General features: G+C 43.2%; 1 long non-coding RNA gene across 1 annotated transcript in view; it reads right to left on the bottom strand.

Annotated features, from left to right (window-relative positions):
- The window catches only part of LOC142071913 (uncharacterized), a 248828-nt gene that overhangs the window by 118889 nt on the left and 114457 nt on the right, over positions 1–15482 (bottom strand). The window contains exon 3 of the long non-coding RNA XR_012668146.1: positions 3097–3329. This is a non-coding gene — a long non-coding RNA (uncharacterized LOC142071913). The remainder of the gene's footprint in view (positions 1–3096; positions 3330–15482) is intronic.

Here is a 15482-nt window from a genome sequence, read left to right as displayed (position 1 = left end):
TAACATCTACAAACTCTAGAAAAAGAGGTAAGCTTTTAAATTGGATAGAATAAAAATATGAATGAGATTGTCTAATAGTAATCAAGGAATCATTTCATTTCCACTTCCAGTTGTGCATGCACTCAATATGTCTGAGATAGGGAAGTTTTCACTAGTAGCACCTGCTAGCTTGCATATGAGGCCCTACCCTACCTCATGCTCCCTAGTGAGGGTATAAAGGGTGCTCGTGGTCAACTGCCACTCCAGTTCCTTCTCTACCACTTAACTTTGAAAAAGGGTCTCTGAGCAGAGGAAAGTAGGGCAGGTATATACATATGAATATACATATGGACAACTCAAGTTACTCTACAAGGTAAGCAACTTCTTTCTTCAGGTGTTTGTTCTTATGCAAATTCCACTTCTGGTGACTTCTAAGCAATAATTTCAGTCAGGAGTTGGGTGCTTGGAGTACCCATAGCAGCATCTGAAGCAGATGCTTGTACTCATGTATAGAGCTGAGTGAAGGTGTTCATAGAACCTTATGTTGCATCTTTGCAGATAGCCAGGATGGAGAAGTTATTGAGCACAGCCACAGATGTTCTCTGGACTCTTTTTGAATGTGTCCCCACAGGAACTGAAACCTTATTTGGTTATGCATCCTGAGGTCCATTTTGGACAGTCTTTGGGTAGAAACAGCATTACCTTTCATTAAAGTGAAAGTTTGGGAGACCGTCTGAACAGTTTAGCCTTGTCTATATAGAAAGTCAGTGCTCTTCATACATCTAACAAGTACAGCTTAAATTCTTGTCTGCTGTTATGTGATTTTTTGGATAAAACGCAGGAAGATGAATGACCTGATTCAAACAGAACCCAAAGACAACCTTCAGAATGAACTTAGGGTTGAGCCTCAAGGACACTTTATCATGATGAAAGACAGTATATGGTGGATCTGCCATGAGACCTCCCAACACTCCGATTCTTTTGGCCAGAAGTACAGCTACCAAGAATGTGACTTTCATTCACAGGTGGGATAAGGAACAATAGGCTAGAGGCTCAAAAGGGGGATTCATTAAAGGTTGACAGCACTAAGTTGAGATCCCATGATGTTGTTAAATGAGATACCAATGGAAAACACACAGATAAGACCCTATAGAAATTGTGCTGAGACCAGGTGTGTAAATATGGTAGTGTTGTCTACTGGAGGATGGATGACATTGATAGCCACAAGACAAACGTGGATGGAACTGGGGGATAGACCGGAGGTCTTCAGCAATAAGATGCACTCTAATATGGCATGGATTCCTGCTTGCATCAATTCTGGCTGGCTGGTGTTGTTTGAATCATATGACTTAGCGCTTTCACTTGGCACTCTAGCATTTTCTAGGCATGTCCTTCCTGATCCACGTTAGGATGGACTGTACTCCATGTGATCGTGCTCCTTCTAGCTCTCACATTATCCAAACACCAGACAGGTGTTTGGGATGGTGAGTCATTCCTCTGTCCTTAGTCAACAGATCAATGGACAGGGCGAGCAAACAGATTGCTGATGTAACAGAGGGAACAGGAACTATCTGGATCATGTTGGTGCTACTAAGATAACTCTCGCCTCATTCTGTTTAATTTTGTTCAGAACTGTGAGCAGCAAGGGGATTGGAGGAAACCTACATAAGGTGTTGACACCATGAAATCAGGAACGTCTCCTAACAAATTCAGGCATAAGAAGAAAACAAGCACAGCCATACTGGATCAGATTAATGGTCCATCTAGCCCAATATCCTGTCTTCCAACAGTGGCCAATGCCAAGTGCTTCAGGGGGAATGAACAAAACAGGCAATCATCAAGTGATCCATGCCATGTTGGCCACTCCCAGCTTCTGGCAGTAGAGGCTAGGGACCCGGAGCATGTGGTTGTATCCCTGACCATCTTGGCTAGTAGCCATTGATGCACCTATCCTCCATGAACTTATCTAATTCTTTTTTGAACCCTGTAATAGTATTGGTCTTCACAACATCCCCTGGCACCGAGTTCCACAGGTTGACTGTGCATTGTGTGAATTCCTTTTGTTTGTTTTAAACCTCCTGCCTATTAATTTCGTTGGATGAACCCTGGTTCTTGTGTTATGTGAAGGAGTAAATAATATTTCCTTTTTCAGTTTCTCCATGCCATTCATGATTTTATAGCCCTCTATTATATCCCCCTTAGTCATCTCTTTTCCAAGGTGAACCAGTCCCAGTCTTTTTAAAATCTCTCCTCATACGGAAGCTGTTCTATAGCCTTAATTTTTGTTGCCCCTCCCTGTGTCTTTTCTGAGATGGGACAACGAGAACTGCATGTAGTATTCAAGATGTGGGCATTATGATATTTTCTGTCATATTCGCTATCCCTTTCCCAATGGTTCCTAACATTGTTAGCTTTTTTTGACTGCTGCTGCTGCATACTGAGCAGATGGTTTTTAGAGAACTATCCACAATGATTCCAAGATTGTTCTTCAGTGGTAACAGCTAATTTAGGTCCTATCATTTTGTATGTATAGTTGGGATTGTTTTCCAAGGGGCATTATTTTGCATTTATCAACATTGAATCATGAAGTGAGCTGTAAATCACGAAAGCTTATGCTCAAATAAATTTGTTAGTGTCCAAGATGCCACAATACTCCTTTTCTTTTTACGGATACAGACTAATATGGCTGCTACTCTGAAATCTGCCATTTTGTTACCCAGTTTTGTGATCCCTTTGTAATGCTTCACAGTCTGCTTTGGATTTCACTATCTTGAGTAATTTTGTATTGTCGGAAAATGTTGCCACCTCTCTGTCTACCCCTTGACCATTCCTGGACCCTATCTTTGGCACCTATTGTTTGGGCTCAATGCTATCACCAGAAGACTCCCACTGATTGAATTTGAGTTGAGTCATGTTGTCCTGTAGCTCCCACTTACGATCCTTGTAAAAATGTTTGCAGCACAGCTGATGTCTGTGAATGCAGTTATGTAAGTACCTGACATCATGTGACTCAGTACGGCAAGGTAAGCCGATACTAATGTTTGAGGGGTTAGCTGAAGTTGACTGATTAATTGTAAAATGTCTCAGTCTCTCTACAGGTAAGAGAGGGTTACTCACCATGTGCAGTAACTGAGGTTCTTCGAGATGTGTCCCCCTGTGGGTTCCCCACTTCAGGTGCAAGAGCTCCCTGCGCTGTTGATAGGAGTTTTTGGTAGCAGTGCTTGGTCAGGACACGCATGCACAGCAGTCATCTCACGGTGCTGTTGGCACCTCATCTAGCACACGCACGACCTGAGCCCTTCAGTTCCTTCTCAACTGTTCTCTGCCTGAGACAGAGCTCTTTCTCCTACCTAGAAAAATATTATAATAGAAATGCTTTAGTAAGTTTTCATTCAGTTAGTCTTAGTCTCTGATCAACGTCCCAAGGACACACAGACACCTAAAATGGAGCATCTCCAATAACATCACTTGAAGTAGTATGCCCTTGCAGTGATTGAATCCGGTCTCAATTCAATGAATTCCATCTTCTGTGTCAGGGCTAAAATGGACTTTTGCTATGTTTAATCTGAGGCTGAGATGTTGAAAGATACCTCACCATGTGTGTGTGGCCTCTTGTATGCTCTGGTATGATTGACCTTTGATGAGCCAGTTGTCCAGATAAGCAAGACTGCAATGCCCTGAGCTCATAGATGGGCTACCACAACCATTTACTCCTTTATGAATACTCTCAGTGCTGTCAATAGTCTGAACGGAAGCATCCTGTATTGATGATGGTCTATACCTATGACAAACCTCAGGAATCTCCTGTGTGTTGAATGAATGTCTTTTATGAAAATTTTCAGAGTAACAGCTGTGTTAGTCTGTATTCGCAAAAAGAAAAGGAGTACTTGTGGCACCTTAGAGACTAACCAATTTATTTGAGCATGAGCTTTCGTGAGCATCCGATGAAGTGAGCTGTAGCTCACGAAAGCTCATGCTCAGATAAATTGGTTAGTCTTTAAGGTGCCACAATACTCCTTTTCTTTTTATGAAAATAGCATTTTTGAGATCAAGAGTTGTAAACCAGTTGCCTTGATCCCGGGATGGGATTATTGCAGAGTGGGTGACCATCCTGAACTTCAGATTTTGAATGTAGGCGTTTAGTAGCCTTAGGTCCAGGATAAGCCTTTTGTCTTTGGGATGAGGAACTGTCTTGAACAGAAGCCTCTCTAGATGTGCCGAGTGGGGACTGGTTCTGTAGCTCCTGGGTCTGGAAGTGATTCCACCTTTTGTATAAGAACCTTCTCTTAGAAGGTCCCATGCTGATTTTCCCTATTCTATTTGGCACCATCTGTGTGTTCAGCTTGGTCAGAGTGCTGGCCCCTTAGCGGTACTGGCTGTACTTGTCATCACCTGGGACACAAGGCCTCCAAAGTTTTGGAGTGGGATGTAGATAGTCCTTTTCTCTTTGAAGACAATGAGTTGGAGAGAGATTTATCCTTCTCATTTGGGGGGCAGGGTGTGAGGGGAATGTCTAGATCCTATGTCCTCACTCTTTCCCAGCTTCTTACCGGAATCTAAGTGCTTGATGTTGAAGGCTCTGGAACTAACTGAAGCTGACCTCAACAGGCCACTCCTGGATTCCTAAGGCCAATGTACAGGGGGGGAATCCCCTGGGTCTGGACCAGTCTTTGCTCTTATGGTTCTATCCACGAGGAACATTTTCAGACAGACCTCCCTCTCCTGTCTGGTCCATCTCTAAAAGGAATGGCAGATGCTGAACTTGGAGGTGATGTCAGTCTTTCTGACGTGGTATAAAACAGAGTCGTGCTTGTCATTGAAAGGCAGTGTCCTCAGACAGATCCCACAATTTTTGAAACCAGGAGCCTTGGGTGTAATCCAGAGGCTCCTGGTGGCAGGAAGCAGGAGGGAGACAGGGGATATAACCCCCATACCTGAGACCCCTCTACCAAACTAAACTATTTCTAAATACATACTAAATAAATAAATACTAAATACGTACAAGAAGAAAGGAGCTATCCAAGAGTACAGCTAGGTGTGGACATGAGCACTCTGTCTCAGGCCAAAGGTATGAGAAGGAACTGGAGTGACAGTTGGCCAGCAACAGACAGTGCTACCAAAAACCTTTCAGTCTCAGGTTTGTTGACCACATGTGCTACCAGAAGTGGAATACGCATAGGAACAAGCACTCTTTGAAATGATAGTCTATCATGTAGCAATACTTAAATTTTGTACTTAAATGGCTACCATCCATTTCAGGTGGTTTCTTTTCTTGTTTTCTTTTTTAGTTTGTGTGTTTTATTATGATGATATCCATGTTCCTTAAAAAATCAATGCATGTTTTAAAAATTTTACTGTACTTTCCTTAGACTGTGGGTTGCTCAGATATCAGAGTTCATAAAACTGAATGAAAGCACCTTGTACTCATTCAATCCACAGGTCAATCTGAAGCTAGTGTAATATGTAGGCAAGAGGGGTGATAGGTTGATGTTTCTTGGAAAAATGATTAGTAGTAGAATTTGTGAGGAATTCTAGTGTTCCCAAAGTTCTTCCTACCAGGCCAGCTGTAATCATCCAAATTGGATCGAAATCAGGCATACAAATACTAAGGAGATGAAGTAACATAATAAAGCAATGAATCTCATCTCAGATTGGGGTGGAGTACCCTTGATGACAGATCAGCACCTGTCATGAATATAAAGGGAAGGGTAAACCCCTTTAAAATCCCTCCTGGCCAGAGGAAAAATCCTCTCACCTGTAAAGGGTTAAGAAGCTAAAGGTAACCTTGCTGGCACCTGACCAAAATGACCAATGAGGAGACAAGATACTTTCAAAAGCTGGGAGTAGGGAGAGAAACAAAGGGTCTGTGGCTGTCTGTATGCTGCTTTTGCTGGGGATAGAACAGGAATGGAGTCTTAGAACTTTTAGTAAGTAATCTAGCTAGGTATGTGTTAGATTATGATTTCTTTAAATGGCTGAGAAAGGAACTGTGCTGAATAGAATGACTATTCCTGTCTGTATGTCTTTTTTGTAACTTAAGGTTTTGCCTAGAGGGATTCTCTATGTTTTGAATCTAATTACCCTGTAAGGTATCTACCATCCTGATTTTACAGAAGTGATTCCTCTATTTCTATTTACTTCTCCTTCTATTAAAAGTCTTCTTGTAAGAAAACTGAATGCTTTTTCATTGTTCTCAGATCCAAGGGTTTGGGTCTGTGGTCACCTATGCAAATTGGTGAGGATTTTTACCAAACCTTTCCCAGGAAGTGGGGTGCAAAGGGTTGGGAGGATTTTGGGGGGAAAGACGTGTCCAAACTACGTTTCCCAGTAAACCCAGTTAGAGTTTGGTGGTGGCAGTGGATATTCCAAGGGCAAAGGATAAAATTAATTTGTACCTTTGGGAAGTTTTAACCTAAGCTGGTAAAAGTAAGCTTAGGAGGTTTTCATGCAGGTCCCCACATCTGTACCCTGGAGTTCAGAGTGGGGGAGGAACCTTGACATGGTGGCAGAGTGGTGGGATAAACCTGAAATCATTTTGAAATCAATTTGAGATTTTTTGAACTAGAAATACAGATTTTAAAAAGGATTTTTTTTTCCTTTGGGGCTGCTGGAAAGCAGCTAGTTTTTTCTCTGCTTTGGGGCCAGAGCAGAGACAAAAGGGGATTATCTTTGTGAATTGCAGGTTTTCTTTGCCTGGAGGCAGGGTACTTAACTGCAGGGAAATTCACCGTCTTCCAACCCAGAGTTTTTTTTTCCTAAAAGTAAACGGGGGAGGTGTTCTACCCATTTGCCTGGAGACAAAAGTGGCAAGAGTTTTTTTTGTAGGATTTTGATTTTTTTACAAGTAGCACAGGTTTGAAAAGGAATTTTTTGTTTTCCTTTAGGCTGCTGGTAAGCAGCTTTCCAAGTAGTTGGAGGTTTTTTGCTTTGATTTGGGGCCAGAGCAGAGACAAAGGGAATTGTCTTTTTCTGTAGGCTGACAATCACTATCAGAGAATAGGAATCCTATTCCAGCACAGCAAAATTTTACAAGCCAAGTTTTGTTTGTTTTATTTCTAACCCTCGGGTGTAAAGTTAGTTAAAAACAGAGAGGTAAAGATGACAGACACCAAGGCACTATACAAATTGGAGTTAGCCAAACTAGAGACAATGAAAGGAACCAAAAAAGCTCTAGAAGCTGCTCACAGGAGAGCAATGGAGGCAAAGGACAAAGAAAGGGAGGCAGCGAAAGAGGCAGAACACCACCAAGCGGCTGCTCACAGGAGAGCTATGGAAGCAAGGGACAAAGAAATGGAGGCAAAGGACAAAGAAATGGAGGAGAAGGAAAAAGAGAGGAAGCATGTGGAGGATGCATGGAGAAGCATGGATAAAGGCTCAGCAGAATATACCAACAAACCCTAGCAATCCTTCTCCAGGTACCACTTCCCATCCCAGAAAGTTCCCCACCTACAAGGCAGGCGATGATACTGAGGCCTTCTTAGAAAACTTCGAAAGGGCCTGCCTTGGGTACAGCATCTCTACTGACCAATACATGGTAGAGCTGAGGCTGCAGCTCAGTGGACCCTTAGCTGAGGTGGCGGCTGAAATGCCTAAAGAACACATGAACATGTATGAACTGTTTAAATCCAAGGTGAGAGTCAGAATGGGGATAACACCCGAGCAGTCTCGTCGGAGGTTCAGAGCCCTAAGGTGGAAACCAGACATGTCATTTACCCGACATGCCTACCACATTGTGAAACATTGGGATGCCTGGATATCAGGAGCAAGTGTTGAATCTCCAGTAAATTTGCCCTTCCTAATGCAAATGGAACAATTCTTAGAGGGTGTTCCTGAGGAAATAGAAAGATACATCCTAGATGGGAAGCCCAAAACTGTATTCGAGGCAGGAGAGAGTGGAGCCAGATGGGTGGAGATGGCAGAGAAGAAGAAAACTGGTCGCAGTTGGAGCGGAGACCAGAAGGGACAACCCCAGACCACACCCTATTACCGGGGGCCGCCCAAAGCCCTACCTACCTCCCAAAGAACCCTCCAGACCCCTTATCGTCCCACCACCCCGTTCTCCAGAGCCCACCTCGCCCCAGTGACCCGTCAGCTGGACGATGTTTTATGAGCTGGGGCATGTAAAGGCCAACTGCCCCAAGAACCCCAACAGATTGCACCGGAATCACACCAGAGGTCCGCAGGCCCAGATATCTCCCAGATACCCTTGGAGCGGAGGGAAACTGTGAGTGTGGGCGGGAAGAAGGTCACCGCGTGGAGGGACACCGGAGCACAAGTGTCAGCTATCCATGCTTCCTTAGTGGACCCCAGTTTAATCAACCCAGAGATCCAAGTGACGATTCAACCCTTCAAGTCCAACTCTTTCGATTTGCCTACAGCCAAGTTGCCTGTCCAGTACCAGGGCTGGTCAGGAACGTGGACTTTTGCAGTCTATGATGATTATCCCATCCCCATGCTGTTGGGGGAAGACTTGGCCAATCATGTGAAGCGGGCCAAGAGGGTGGGAATGGTCACTTGCAGCCAGGCTAAACGAGCCGTGAGGCCTAGCTCTGTTCCGTAAACTTCTATCAGGACCCAGTCAGAGGTGATGGACCCGGACCCCAGGCCAATGTTTGCAACAGCAGTAGTGGATCCAGTCCCAGAGACCCAGACGGAACCAATCCCAGAACCGGAACCAGCCGAACGACCAACACCAGACCCATTGCCAGCACTGAATCCAGTACTTGCAACCTCAACACCAGAGGGCCCCACTGAACCTGAACTGGCAGCAGCCCATAACCCTACACAAGAGGCTCAGCCGGAGCCTGAACCCCAACAGAGTGTCCCAGCGGAGAGCGGTTCACAGTCAATGGAAACAGCCCCATCCCCTACATCGCTTCCAGAGGGACCAAGCATAGGTCCACAATCCAATGAGGAACTGATGTCTCCAGCATCAAGGGAACAGTTCCAGACCGAACAGGAAGCAGATGAAAGTCTCCAGAGAGCTTGGATGAAAGCCTCCAGAGAGCACAGAACAACCCACCGCCTCTCAGCTCTTCTAATCGATCCAGGTTTGTTGTAGAAAGAGGACTTTTATGCAAGGAAACTCTTTCTGGTGGACACCAGGAAGACTGGCATCCTCAGAGACAGTTGGTAGCTCCAACTAAATACTGGGCCAAGCTCTTGAGCTTAGCCCACGATCACCCTAGTGGCCATGCTGGGGTGAACAGGACCAAAGACCGTTTGGGGGGGTCATTCCACTGGGAGGGAATGGGCAAGGATGTTTCTACCTATGTCCGGTCTTGTGAAGTATGCCAAAGAGTGGGAAAATCCCAAGACCAGGTCAAAGCCCCTCTCCAGCCACTCCCCATCATTGAAGTTCCATTTCAGCGAGTAGCTGTGGATATTCTGGGTCCTTTTCCGAAAAAGACACCCAGAGGAAAGCAGTACATACTGACTTTCATGGATTTTGCCACCCGATGGCCAGAAGCAGTAGCTCTAAGCAACACCAGGGCTAAAAGTGTGTGCCAGGCACTAGCAGACATTTTTGCCAGGGTAGGTTGGCCCTCCGACATCCTCACAGATGCAGGGACTAATTTCCTGGCAGGAACTATGGAAAATCTTTGGGAAGCTCATGGGGTAAATCACTTGGTTGCCACTCCTTACCACCATCAAACAAATGGCATGGTGGAGAAGTTCAATGGAACATTGGGGGCCATGATACGTAAATTCGTAAATGAGCACTCCAATGATTGGGACCTAGTGTTGCAGCAGTTGCTCTTTGCCTACAGAGCTGTACCACACCCCAGTTTAGGGTTTTCCCCATTTGAACTTGTATATGGCCGTGAGGCTAAGGGGCCATTACAGTTGGTGAAGCAGCAATGGGAGGGATTTACACCTTCTCCAGGAACTAACATTCTGGACTTTGTAACCAACCTACAAAACACCCTCCGAACCTCTTTAGCCCTTGCTAAAGAAAACTTACAGGATGCTCAAAAAGAGCAAAAAGCCTGGTATGATAAACATGCCAGAGAGCGTTCCTTCAAAGTAGGGGACCAGGTCATGGTCTTAAAGGTGCTCCAGGCCCATAAAATGGAAGCATCGTGGGAAGGGCCATTCACGGTCCAGGAGCGCCTGGGAGCTGTTAATTATCTCATAGCATTCCCCACCTCCAACCGAAAGCCTAAGGTGTACCATATTAATTCTCTAAAGCCCTTTTATTCCAGAGAATTAAAGGTTTGTCAGTTTACAGCCCAGGGAGGAGAGGATGCGGAGTGGCCTGAAGGTGTCTACTATGAAGGGAAAAGTGCTGGTGGTGTGGAAGAGGTGAACCTCTCCAGGAGCCTTGGGCGTATGCAGCGACAGCAGATCCAGGAGCTGTGCACTAGCTACGCGCCAACGTTCTCAGCCACCCCAGGACTGACTGAACGGGCATACCACTCCATTGACACAGGTAATGCTCACCCAATTAGAGTCCAACCTTACCGGGTGTCTCCTCAAGCTAAAACTGCTATAGAACGGGAGATCCAGGATATGTTACAGATGGGGGTAATCCGCCCCTCTGAAAGTGCATGGGCATCTCCAGTGGTTCTAGTTCCCAAACCAGATGGGGAAATACGTTTTTGCGTGGACTACCGTAAGCTAAGTGCTGTAACTCGCCCAGACAACTATCCAATGCCACACACAGATGAACTATTAGAGAAACTGGGATGGGCCCAGTTCATCTCTACCTTGGACTTAACCAAGGGGTACTGGCAGGTACCGCTAGAAGAATCTGCCAAGGAAAGGTCAGCCTTCACCACACATCTCGGGCTGTATGAATTTAATGTACTCCCTTTCGGGCTGCGAAATGCACCCGCCACCTTCCAAAGACTTGTAGATGGTCTCCTAGCGGGATTAGGAGAATATGCAGTCGCCTACCTTGATGATGGGGCCATATTTTCGGATTCCTGGGCAGAACACCTGGAACATCTACAAAAAGTCCTTGAGCGCATAAGTGAGGCAGGACTAACTGTTAAGGCTAAGAAGTGTCAAATAGGCCTAAACAGAGTGACTTACCTTGGACACCAGGTGGGTCAAGGAACTATCAGCCCTCTACAGGCCAAAGTGGATGCTATCCAAAAGTGGCCTGTCCCAAAGTCAAAGAAACAGGTTCAATCCTTCTTAGGCTTGGCCGGTTATTACAGACGATTTGTACCGCACTACAGCCAAATCGCCGCCCCACTGACAGACCTAACCAAAAAGAAACAGCCAAATGCCGTTCAGTGGACCGAAAAGTGTCAGAAGGCCTTTAACAAGCTTAAAGCGACACTCATGTCTGACCCTGTACTAAGGGCCCCAGACTTTGACAAACCATTCCTAGTAACCACAGATACGTCCGAGCGTGGTGTGGGAGCAGTTTTAATGCAGAAAGGACCTGATCAAGAATTCCACCCTGTAGTGTTTCTCAGCAAAAAACTGTCTGAGAGGGAAAGCAACTGGTCAGTCAGTGAAAAAGAATGTTACGCCATTGTCTAAGCCCTGGAAAAGCTACGCCCATATGTTTGTGGACGGCGTTTCCACCTGCAAACCGACCACGCTGCACTAAAGTGGCTTCATACCACTATGGGAAATAACAAAAAACTTATTCGGTGGAGTTTAGCTCTCCAAGATTTTGATTTCGACATCCAACACATCTCAGGAGCTTCTAACAAAGTGGCTGATGCACTCTCCCGTGAAAGTTTCCCAGAATCAACTGGTTAAAATCGTCCTTGAGATGTGGAAAATATTGTTAGTCTTTATGTACTTGGTAGTATATTTAGAGGTGCATGTGTCTTATTAACTCTGTTTTTCCTAGAGCTCCAGGAAGAAATCCCAGCCAGCGTTTCACCCTAGCTGAGATTTGGGGGGCGTGTCATAAATATAAAGGGAAGGGTAAACCCCTTTAAAATCCCTCCTGGCCAGAGGAAAAATCCTCTCACCTGTAAAGGGTTAAGAAGCTAAAGGTAACCTTGCTGGCACCTGACCAAAATGACCAATGAGGAGACAAGATACTTTCAAAAGCTGGGAGTAGGGAGAGAAACAAAGGGTCTGTGGCTGTCTGTATGCTGCTTTTGCTGGGGATAGAACAGGAATGGAGTCTTAGAACTTTTAGTAAGTAATCTAGCTAGGTATGTGTTAGATTATGATTTCTTTAAATGGCTGAGAAAGGAACTGTGCTGAATAGAATGACTATTCCTGTCTGTATGTCTTTTTTGTAACTTAAGGTTCTCCCTAGAGGGATTGTCTATGTTTTGAATCTAATTACCCTGTAAGGTATCTACCATCCTGATTTTACAGAGGTGATTCCTCTGTTTCTATTTACTTCTCCTTCTATTAAAAGTCTTCTTGTAAGAAAACTGAATGCTTTTTCATTGTTCTCAGATCCAAGGGTTTGGGTCTGTGGTCACCTATGCAAATTGGTGAGGATTTTTACCAAACCTTTCCCAGGAAGTGGGGTGCAAAGGGTTGGGAGGATTTTGGGGGGAAAGACGTGTCCAAACTACATTTCCCAGTAAACCCAGTTAGAGTTTGGTGGTGACAGTGGATATTCCAAGGGCAAAGGATAAAATTAATTTGTACCTTTGGGAAGTTTTAACCTAAGCTGGTAAAAGTAAGCTTAGGAGGTTTTCATGCAGGTCCCCACATCTGTACCCTAGAGTTCAGAGTGGGGGAGGAATCTTGACAGCATCAAAGTGCACCCTTAAGCCAGTATGACACATAACTTCCTGTCAATTGGACTAATGGTGACTTAAGTCACCAAGGTCTACTTGTCAGTCAATCACATCTAATGTAATTTTGATAATATAAGTATTGCCAGAAAAGTTGCAGAGACCTGGGTACCCATTTATGAATTTCAGGCAGTCAGTCATATAGGCAGAAAATATAATTAGAAACAAATTATGATGAAATATAATTTTTCTGGACTGTACCATCAAAACAAAATTTTACACAGTGCTACAAAATAAATTTCCCAGTTCTTATATAGGTCAGAAAAACTAGAATAGAGGCTGTGGTGAGCCAAAATGTAATAGATTATAAGTCTACCCTTGAGGTGAAATGTGATCATCATCAAAAGCTAGGAAACACAGATGAAGGCAAAGTAGTGCCACGAATTCCAACAATCAACTCTGTATGGACCATAAAAATCCCATTGCACACGGCTAAAATGCATGAGAACAAGGGATACCAATAAAGAAGGTCAACTAAAGTCCTAGCTCTACAAATGCTCATTTTGCACATGAACACTGTGTCAAAGCCAGATAAAAAGGTTTAACTAGAATAATAATCAAGCAGACATTTTGAGTTCCAATTGGACATAGTGTATATACTGTGGTCACCATTTCCCAGTACATCGTCCTCACAGATGGGGAAAGTGGGAAAATGAGAATACAGAACTTTAAAACAAACAACAACAGTCAAGAAGAAAGCATTTATTGCAAACAATTTTTCAAGTTGTTTAGCTTCTGAAATATACTGTGGTTCACAATCTGTGAGCAAGTGCCAAATCTCCTTTTCAACTAAAAATATTGAAATGCAGTCTTTAAATTTTTGACAAAAGCAAGGGCCTAATTTTTTAAAAGATCTGGCCCTATTTATATGTATGCTTAATTTGCATGTGTAATTAACATTACTATGTATACAAATTAGGTATTTGTATGTGCAAATGAATAAGTGGCCATTCTCCCAGTTATGCATATGCGCAGATAACTCAGCATTATGAGCATCAGAATGCAACTTTTGGAAGACAGGTCCTAAATATGTTTTGTTTCAAACAAAATATTTTTTAATTTGCTGTAATTATAGGCTTGCAGTAATTATTTGAATTAGCATTAGTCTGCAGATCTCCATTCTCTCTTATGTGATTTTTATATATCCCAATTTCAAGAAGCAGGCTATGTTTACGGAAGCTGTTTACTTAAGGATGAGTGAGGTGTGTGGTTTTTTTGTTTTTTTTTTTTTTTGGTTTTTAAGATGAGTGGCACAAGCTACATAAAAGTTGACATTCACCTCCTGCTGTGTGAAGGTGATATATATGGATTACAGTTGGCTTTGGTGCATTTTTATAGTATTGTTTGAATATAAACTATACAATAGTTTCCATTTTATTTTTCATTCTAATCTTATTACTTCATTGTTAACAATGAAATGTGCAGTGTTCAGGGTGTACAGAGCTGAGTTTGTAGGCCAATGCAGATTTTATATTCTAAATGGCAGCACCATCAAGCACAGTTCAGGCTGTTTTGGCAACTCCAGCCCTAAATAAAAAGGTCACATCTATCTATGTAAAGTGTCTCCATACTAATGTCAAACATAGTCTAACTGAAAATGTTAAAATAGTGATGTAGACAGAAAAGTGATAGCACTCAGGCATAAAACGATAAATGTGATTTATAGAAATAATGTTAAGGGAAAATGTATCTTGGTTTAAGCTTATGTCACATTACATCAGGAATGTTCAGAGAATGAGAGTCATAACTTTCTACCTAGTGCAACTATCCTCATGTTGTGTAGACAGCTTGAATTGTGAATAAACTTCTCTTCATAAACTAACTGTGACTAGGAGACAGATTATGTACAGTATCGTGTGTCCTTAGCTCCTTGTGGTCTACATATGGTTATGCTTATAAATTCATACCGAACAAACTGGTATATCCATTCCCTTATCTCCATATAAAGGAGCAGCATAAAAGTTTATGGTGCCCCTCTTGGATTATGTTACTTTAAATGGCCCTCTTTATATAACTTTTATTTTGGGAGCTTTTGACCCTCCAAATCATCTTTATGATTTTCCTAGCCTGTATCTTAATGACAGCTTCCAGGGCCCTTCAACTCCATGTTTTCCTTTCCTCATTTTCATGGAGATTTGTCTTGTTTTGTTTCCAAAAGCATAAACAGGTATAATTAAGTGCAATGAACTGTGTGATGGGACACTCTTTGCAAAGCCTTTACAATACACTTTCCCTTGCAGAGTTATTCAGCTAGTTCATATAAGAGCACTGTTTTCACACCTGTGCCTAATCTGAATAATTTGTGTGGCTACTGCGCTCTCCAAACAGACTGGCAAGTCTTCCAATCTAGAAACTGTTATGGACATATTGCAGCATTTGGAGGAAGGAGAGGTTATTCCTATCTGGGGAAGTTTGAAATCTACCAATTAAGACTATTATTAAGGGTACATATATCTGAAGTAGCTCTTAGTTGTAGTAATTAAGTACTTGACCTCAATGAATCAACTGAAAAACTGCAGTAGTGCATAGAGGTTCCTTAATAATTTCCTGTCTTCTTCTCCTCTCTTTTATCTCTGATAACCTGCTGAGCAACAATCCAAGAAAATCTTCCACTGCCCTGTTGAATTTGCCAAAATCAGATTGGCCCGGTATAGAAATCACCTCTATAACTTTCTTTGGATACACAAAATGCTAATAAAAAACAAATGAATTTAGTAAATGTGAAAGACTCAAGTTTGACAACCCTGTAATCTAGGGCTCTCCAATTAGAGGTGC

This window comes from Caretta caretta, chromosome 4 (genome assembly GCF_965140235.1).
Source record: "Caretta caretta isolate rCarCar2 chromosome 4, rCarCar1.hap1, whole genome shotgun sequence".
In the NCBI taxonomy this organism is placed as follows: Eukaryota; Metazoa; Chordata; order Testudines; family Cheloniidae; genus Caretta; species Caretta caretta.
Note: the sequence above shows the minus strand (reverse complement) of the source record. Positions and strands in the feature narration are given on the sequence as shown.